The sequence below is a fragment of the Arachis hypogaea genome, chromosome 7 (assembly GCF_003086295.3).
Source record: "Arachis hypogaea cultivar Tifrunner chromosome 7, arahy.Tifrunner.gnm2.J5K5, whole genome shotgun sequence".
In the NCBI taxonomy this organism is placed as follows: domain Eukaryota; kingdom Viridiplantae; phylum Streptophyta; class Magnoliopsida; order Fabales; family Fabaceae; genus Arachis; species Arachis hypogaea.
This window is the reverse complement of record NC_092042.1, coordinates 8,058,139-8,067,043: the sequence shown is the minus strand read 5'-3', so window position 1 is coordinate 8,067,043 and position 8,905 is coordinate 8,058,139. Positions and strand designations below refer to the sequence as shown.

Below are 8,905 nucleotides of genomic sequence, written 5' to 3'. Positions count from 1 at the left end.
GCGGTTCATGAAACCGTTGTAAAATATTTCGTGGTGGTTCAAAACCGCCGCTAAATACCGATTTTGTTGTAGTGGTTAAACACTGGACTTTGGTCATGCATAGGTAATTATCATTAATTATTTTACTCCCCTGTTTTATTTTATTTTATTTTTTACATGTCATTGTCATTTTTTATGTATGTTTAAATTATGTGCAAGTACACTTAAATATATTAACACAGGTTAATGTATAACATGGTCCCTAAAACACTACAAGAGGCGCGGGACTTAACAGCCCCAAATTGTCGGCCGTTCTCCCCAACCGCTCCAAATTGCCTTATTTGTTGCGATTTCTGCTGCGTTAATACTCCCCCGCTCCAAATAAACTGAACCGGGGTGTTACCTGCGGTAAAATACCAGCCCTTTTTCTAGAGCACTGCAGTTCGAGTGAGCTGCTGCAGTTCTTCATGCGTTTTGATGGTCCGCCTCCAACAAATCCAAAATGGTTGCGCTCTTTGTCCCAACCGCATCTAATAATAAGGTGGGAGAAGTGGGTTATTTCATTAAAGAACCACAACCAATACATTAAGGCGCCAATAACTTTCCCTCTTTTTGGCGTGAACCCTAGCAGAGCATAGCGCCAATCGCGGGTCTCCTTCCACCACCGTCGTGACGTCGTCGGCAGCCTTCCCCCTTGCCCTTGCCCTGCTGTGCGCCGATCGCCCCCTCTCCCCTCTCTCAGGTTCGTTCTTGTCCCCTCCCCCAATTTAATTTGAGTGGCTGTTCATAAATTAATTTCAACATCAATTTAATCCCTGTGCCATGTGAACTTTTGGTGTCAAAAGCCTGTGAGGAACGATCCTCTCCCTCGTATGTTCCAATTTTCTCTCCTAATTTAGTGAGAAGATTTGATTTTCTTTTCCCAATTTCTGAATCCCTGAGTTTTGATACGTTTGTGCTTAGTGCAATTTCATATTGGAATCCAGTTTTGCACTTTTAATTTGGATTAAACTAATGTACTTCCTGTGGGACTGTGTGGTTGACTAAATTAAGTAGAATCCACTTTTAGTAAGCAAGAATATCTGCCATTTTTGTGTTTCTGTGTTCCAAGTTTGCTCCTCTATTCAAAGTATGAACCTTCCGAAAATAGCTCTATTTATGATGTTTATTGATAGAAAATTAAATGAAAGAGTAACTTTGTGAAGCAGATTTATCAAAGGAGCAAGAGTAAACACACGGTGATAGTAGGATCAATTTAGTGGCACCAAGTGCAAATAATGGAAAACTATAGGAAACAATTTGAAAGATAGCATTTTTGTTACAAGACAATGAGAGAAGGTACCATTTGATATATCTAAGTAAATACAAATAGCTTTCAAGCAGACCTTTACACCTTCAGGAAAGCAAAAGGAGCATAACTCCTTCCGAGGTACTGTTAGCTTCTTTCCAAGAGGATATTTGAAAAGTATCTGCATTTTCATTAAAAGATATTATCAACAATGAACCTTATTGATCCATAGGAATAGGCTAAGTTGAAATGATAAAGAGGGAGGACATGTTTAAGTCTGTACTATCAAATTATTTGCTTGTGACCTCACTTGGAACGTAGCAGCATATTATACGCTCAAAAATTCCATCCATCATCAAAGTGCAGACATACCTCTAATATCCCAATATCTTTCAAAACTCGTGAAATTAATAAAACTCCTAAGAGAACCAAACACCTGACACTAACCATGCCTATAAAACCTATCTTTTACAAAGCTACTGAAATTAACATTAAATATTTATCAATAGATAACTACAAACAACTTTTAAATTATCCTTTATATTTCTGATATGCTGAGATAGGCCAGTTAATTTCTTTATTCTTTGTTTATCATCACTTTCTCTGTTTTGGGGGATATCTCATCTAGCCCTTAAACTAATTTGGATTTTTCTGAGAATTATGATGTTTATGTATTTTATTTAAAATGAAGAGATGATAAAGCATTTTGTGAATTTTTGGCTTTTCTTGTCTTCATGGTAGACCAAGTGAAAGTGACTTGTATATTACTGCAAAAGATTTTATCTTCTTTTCTATTATTAGAACAATTGATAACAAGTTAATGGAATTTGTATAACCCAAAAACTGTACCTCTAACTTAGTGATGTGCATTAAGCCGTTTTCTTAATTTATTGTATTTTATTTTCCTGTTTCAAAGGCCAATGATTAGTTTAGTATTAGCCAGACTCAAGTCTTTGCTAATGACTTACACCTATAAAACTTGTCAAAATTAGCTGTAACAATTATTTTTTGATCAGATGTTTAATGTGGTTAAATGTTCATGTTCATTGATACTCAAAAATCTAATTTCTAGGTTAATGTGATTTTTGTTGATTTCTCATAATGTGGGCATTTGTTTATTTTCTGATGATATGAATCTCCCTTATTTTTCTTTTTTCATTTTCAAGGAAAACAATGAAACAAAGAGTTTTGGAGTCCATTGTTCTGCATCTGTCACAATCCAATTGCATCTTTATGGTTATTTTTGGTTGCACAAGAATAAATATATTTATAGTTACTTTCACATGTATGTGATCACATATGACACTTCCATCATATAATGTTATGGGAGGATATTAAGAATATATATATATATATATATATATATATATATATATATATATATATATATATATATATAGCTAGCTAGTTACTACAAAATTAGAAGCTTTATGTGCAAATTTAAAGTTTAAAGTGGTCCTGCACACTTTATTCAAGCTTTATGTGTTATCTGCAAATTTAAATTTGAAGGGTGATTGATTGTGAGTGTTCATGATGTTTGGTGCAGGAAAATTCAATCATGCTTACCAATATTATTTCCTGTTTTGTTATTGCTAAATCTCAACGTGTTAAATAAATTTTTTGTTCCAGTAAAACCGATAATTTCTGGTTTTAGTCTCGTTGTAATTTTTTTTTATTTTGATCCTAATATTTTTAAAGGTGAGTAACCAGTTTTACAGCCTTTTTCTCACTTTTGAAAATATTTGGAACAAAGAAATAAGAAAATCTAATATTGACAAAACTATTAATCATTAATATTATTACATGGATAAAATTTTATTTGAAATAAGATTAAATCAACGTTTGCAACCATACGGTAGATGGGATCCTAGGGAGAAGGTGGGATGATGATATTAGATTTGCATATTTAAAACGAAGAGGAAAAGAGACATACAAACTGTCATGTTACATTACTCAAAGTAAAATCAGGTGGTTGATCAGAGTCTTGTGTTTAATATTATTATTGAGTGGAGTGAATTAGTGTGTTTGTCCATTTCTTCCCAGTCTTTTTATTGGGTTGTTGCCATTTTTAATTTGGTATCCAAATATGCTATGACTATGTTTGCTATTTATTTTTAGCATACTTGCCTTTTTTTTAAACTGAGTATTGCTATACATCAAAAAATTATTTTTATGCTACTTTTATGGCTGATAAATAATTAAGGGTTACTGGCACACTTATTGAATTATAATGACATATGCAAGCTTAATGAATTAGATAGTAGTGACTCTAACAATATATTTTTAGATTGCACTACTAGTACTTCAAATATATAATTAAGTGGTTTCTCTGTTTATAATATTTTTAAAAGTTGGAACATTTAAGATGAATGGCAACAACACTGGTGGAGAAAGTTATGAATGTTTGCATCTGTTTCTTTACTAGATCATTTACCAGTTTAGTAACATCTTTTCCAGAATCTGTTATGAATGTTTATTTTTCATGGTTTTAATCTCAAGATCTCTCATCAGCTTATCAATATCTTGGTTACCATTGTTCAGTGTTTCCTCTAATTCTCGGAGTTAAATTCTGACTTTCTCTGAACTTAATTTGTTTGCATTGAATCAGGTTCTCTGACGAGCGGGTATATCGGAGCTCTGAAATAATTTACTTGGGGTGTATTCCTGTACCTGCAGCTGTGACAGGTATTATCAATAGAGTAGAACCAAAAAGTCTTGCACAAAGTCTTTTCGGGAATTTATTAAGTATTCATTTTTAATCTAAAGACTTATAAATTAATGGCAAACGACTAGTGATTGACTCATTAGTGAGGTTGTATTTCGAATTGGTCCACTTTAATCCTTTTCTTCTTGATTTGGTACCATTTTTCTTTTTTTTTTTACGCTGTATCTATATTATTGTTTCCATGTTTAGTATTTTGCTTTTATTTGGTTGTACTTGTCTGTTCAATATCTACTTTCTCTGGTAAGGACCACTTCTATTACTTGGTGCTCTATGCTTATGTGGTCAGCCTTCCTGGCGACCTAATAGCCTTTTATATGTTGCTGAATAGCTTCTTCCACTCAATGGTTTTGGACATGTAATGATTGCAGGCCATCAATGCTCACGGACTTTATTGTGTTCCTTTGTATGATACCTTAGGTATGTGCAGACACAGACCTTGTTGAGCATTTTTCATGGTGACTCTTTTACTCAACTGCAAGCATAGTTTCGTTTTCCAATATGTTTTCACAGGACTTGTGATAAAACTGAAAAATGTGTGGCCTTGTGGGGCTCATGTAACTCTTACATTTAATAAATGAATTCACTAATCCATTTGCAATTTTTTTTGAATAATTTATCTTTGGTGAACAAGAATTATTCAAGGGCTAATTCACACTTGCATTGGGAACTCCCATGGTTATTTAGCAGTTCTTACATTATTTCCAAATAAAATTATCAAGAAATAAGTTAGTTCACGAATTTGTGTTTTTGAAATCTTAACCAATTTATGAATAAAGCTACATTGTGTTTGGAAATTTTGTAATTATTAAGCATGCACCGAAACCTGTCACACCAAATGTGGTAACTTATCTTTCAAAACAATGACGACATTTAAAATTTAACAGCATGCAGAAAAATTGAAACTCTACATTAAAGAACATCCAATTGTACAGATATTGATAATCAATTACAAGTTGTTTAGGTTCTATATCAGGCTTAAGGTTCAAGGATGGATATATGTGGCATCCTAATACTTTCTCTAATTATAATGACCATTGTTTTTGACACACGGATATGACTTAGGTGCTGTGGCTGTAGAGTTTATTATATGCCATGCAGAGGTATCTGTATCATTTGTAGAAGAAAAGAAAATACCGGATGTTCGCCTATTAAAATACCTTCTTTTTTTATATTGGTTTACTATTTTTGAAAGATTAGCTACTATGTACAATACATTGACTCTTATCTATCTATCTTTTTCCTGAAAATGTTTTAGCTATTGAAGACATTTCCAAATACCACAAAGTATCTCAAGAGTAAGAAGTTTCTTTGATTCTATCCATTCCTTCAGATATTTGTACAGAAAAATATATTCATGAAAAAGAAGCAATCACCTCTTTTTCTTTGTGCAGCGCCTGTGAGCTTTGGGAAGGTTACACCTGAACAAAAGCAAGAAGTTGAAAAGTTTGGGTTGGCAATATATTCGTGGGATGAACTTATAACTAAAAGAGCAGACAAGCAGGTCAGTTATTGGTGATGAGTTTGGAAAAATCTTATTAAATTTTGATGATAAACAAACATTATTAAAATATTAAATTACAAAATTATTAATGTGATCTTAATTCATATTTGCTTAATTAATAATTTTGTTGTGCAGATTTTACCTTGGGCCGGAAAACAAAGATGTTGCTAGCCCAAAATTGAAAATCAGCATTGCTACATGAGGCTGAATTATTAAATGGGCCAGAATAAATATTATTGTTGCAAGCCCAAACAAATACTTTCCTATGTGCTCTATGCTTGATCCGAAATCAATTTTATCAGGAAAGCAAATGTTAACCAAATGGGCTAGTATTAATCTCAATGTTACAAGCCCAAATTCTATTAGTGATAAAGGGTTCCAATCTTGGTCCGAAACCAAGGAAAAATGAAAGCAAAGTGCTTCCAACGGAACCAAGTCTTTAACCATGTGATGGATTTCAAAATCTATTACATTGTTAATTAATGCATGGGGAACATGAGAGAGAAATTCAGCTGATTTGATTGATGGCTATTATGACAAACACGCCACTCTAAGCTAAGGGGAGTAAAAGCAAGCTATTCTCAAATTAATGTGTTTAACCACTCTACATTGCTTTTCTTCAGATTCTTTCATTCTCTCTCATCTCTTTCTTCTTCTTTCTTCGGTCCTTGTCCAGGAAACAATGGAAGAAATGTTCTTCAACCAAGAAAAGGAAGAAGCTGCATGCATCAAGACCATCAAGCTAATGATGGCAAGAAAAAAATAAAAGTGAGCTGTGGCTAAGATACTTACCAAATGTGGTTAGATTTGGTGAGGCTATCTTGAGCCTTACATGCTCAAAAATGGACGTTGAAGATTCGGCCAAGAGGAGAGATTCTTGAAGCATGGCTTGTCTTTGATTCTGCTCAACCACCACAGGGAGTAGCTAGAGTGGTGAAGTGATGGTTGAAGGCAGAGATTGAAGCAGATGAAGTCATCATCATCATGAAGCATCAAGGGCCAGAAATCCATCTTGGAGAGGAAGCAAAGGATGGAGTGCCCAGATTGATGAAGAGTGATGATCAAGGAAGGACTAGAGGTAATTGCATGTTGGGTTTTGCATGGTTATCTCTTCTCTCTCTAAGTGGCCGAACCGGTTTTGTGTTGTTGAAGGAGGAAGAAGTTGGTTCGGTTTTGGCTTCAAGTGTGGAGGCTTTCCTCTTCTTTAAAAAGGGGGAACAACCACTGTTTGAAGCAAGGAGAAAATTTGAGAGTGCAAGGCACAGAGTTCTCAGAGCTACCTGAGCTAACAGTTTTCTCTTCTCCTTCAATGTATTCTGTTTAATATTTTTCTGTTTAATTTTGTCATGTCTTGAGTCTCATGGAAAAAGGCAAACAGTGAGGTTTGTAAGAAAAAGTCATAGAGCGGAAAAAGACAGAGAGTGCAAAATTAAAAGAAAAAGCCATAGATGTCTTAGAGTTCCTTTGTTCATCTATGTTGTGTATCATGATTCTGTGGGAATCCCCTTGTAAGTTGGGTTAGCACTTTACAAGTTGTAATCAGATTGATTATAGTGAAATTCTATCATGTTTGTGATGGAGACTGGATGTAGGCTGCACTGCACTTAGCAGCCGAACCAGGATATATCTGGGTGCAATCTTCTTCTCCTTTCTACTCCATTTCTGTTTTCTACTACACAGGAGCAAAAACCAGAATTATCTCGTGCCAAGTGACGAGACAAAAAGAAAAGTCTCGTGGCAAGGGACGAGACAAAACAAAGTTGCTCGTGTCCAGTAACGAGCAAAAAACAGAAAAGTCTTCTCTGAAGGTCAGCAAGTGTTAGCATCGAAAAAGGGGGCTAAGATTCAACCCCCCTTCTCTTAGCCACTGAAACCATCAATTAGTTATCACCCTTGAATGCTAATATCCATATGTCGTTCAGTGTTGTAAACTCTGGATCATACTTTGACCTTTTTCCTTCCTTTGTTTTTCCTTTGTCATTAAACTATTAAGATAGTTGTCTGATCATTATTTTAGAGGAGCATACTAACAATTCTTTTGACTTTTTTAACAATTTCCAAACAGTCCATGCTCCTGTTAGTGGCTTTTAACAAAGACAGGGCATCTTTACCTCAACCTCTGCTAATTAGAATTTAGGTGAAAATAATTACAACTTCACAAGATGCACAAAATAATGAGTCAATCCTATGTATTCCATACTCAAAATAAGTCATTTCTTTAATTGAAAAGGAAGGCAGTGGAGAATGAAGTAGCAGCCGAGAAGACTAAAAGACAGGCGGTGGAGGATGAAGTAGCATCTGAGAAGACCAAAAGACAGGGAGTGGAGGATGAAGTAGCAGTTGGGAAGGTCAGGATGCAGGCAATGGAGAGTGCTTTGTTATGTCTACTTCAAGGGCAAGGTAGGAAGCTGCCATCAGACGTCGCCACATGGATGAGTGCGTTGGAGGGACAGAATAAAAAGTAGATCTTAGGATTGTGGAACCTTTTCTTCTTTCAGATATATACACTTTTATTTTGTTGATTATGCAACTCTTAGTAAGGAGTACACTTTGTTGATATTCGAATAATTATATTAATTAAATTAATGGTTTTGCTATTGTCATTTACCCTGCAATTTATTTTTTGGGATTTTAAATAATTTAACTTACTAATATTAAGAACGATTTAAAAAAAACGAAAAAAATGTACATTGAAATAAAAAACAGCGTGGATTGCCAGTGTACAAAATAGTATTTTTGCGGCCATTTGACCGGAAAATAGTGGCGGTTGCGTACTAGCCGTTAGAAATTTGAAAAATCAGGTTAAGAGATAGCGGCGGTTTAAAACCGCCGCCAGTTACATTTCAAAAATCATTGGCCGTTAAACCGCGACGTTTTTAAACCGCCGGTAAATACATTAGTCTTTAAACCGTGGCCATTAAACGGCGGTGGTTTCAAACCGCCGAACATTTCGTGTCGATCACAGATTTCCAGATCGCAGCGGTTTTAAACCGCCGCTAAACATTACGACGCTAATCTTGGGTTTTGCGGCGGTTGTGCCAACGGTTCCTGAGAAGCGCCGCAAAATCATATAACCACCCCCTAATAGACGACGCTTAACAAACCGCTGGAATCCCGTTTCGCGGCGGTCGAAAACCGCCGCAAATCACTCCAGGAACCGCCGCTATTTCCCGGTTCCCTTGTAGTGAAAGAATACGAATAAGTAGTCCATTTAATTCCGAAAACAAATTCAACTACTCAATTTTTCTCTAACATTAAAGCGATACTCATGTTAAGTTAGTTTGTTGGCATGTCACTGGTAATTGCTGACGTGTAAGATGAAATTTGTTGCCACAAGTTGGGGGTAATATATCAGCAGAAAATTATTAAAAAGTCTAATTTAACCTATATTAATATGTTTTAGAATAAAATT

At 35.1% G+C, this 8,905-nt stretch overlaps 1 long non-coding RNA gene across 13 annotated transcripts; it reads left to right on the top strand.

Moving 5' to 3' along the window:
* The first annotated feature begins 217 nt into the window (after positions 1–217).
* On the top strand, positions 218–8,083 carry LOC112702307 (uncharacterized). Of its 13 annotated transcripts, none has more exons than XR_011863611.1 (8): positions 232–520; positions 611–721; positions 3,876–3,952; positions 4,361–4,409; positions 5,248–5,287; positions 5,384–5,493; positions 5,629–6,571; positions 6,646–7,117. It is a non-coding gene; the product is annotated as an uncharacterized lncRNA (long non-coding RNA). The 13 variants fall into 13 exon arrangements; XR_011863610.1 differs by lacking the exons at positions 5,629–6,571; positions 6,646–7,117 and adding exons at positions 1,188–1,408; positions 7,728–8,083 and having other exon boundaries at positions 237–520; positions 4,361–4,447; XR_011863612.1 differs by lacking the exon at positions 6,646–7,117 and adding an exon at positions 1,188–1,408 and having other exon boundaries at positions 237–520; positions 5,629–5,815.
* Positions 8,084–8,905: the final 822 nt, after the last annotated feature.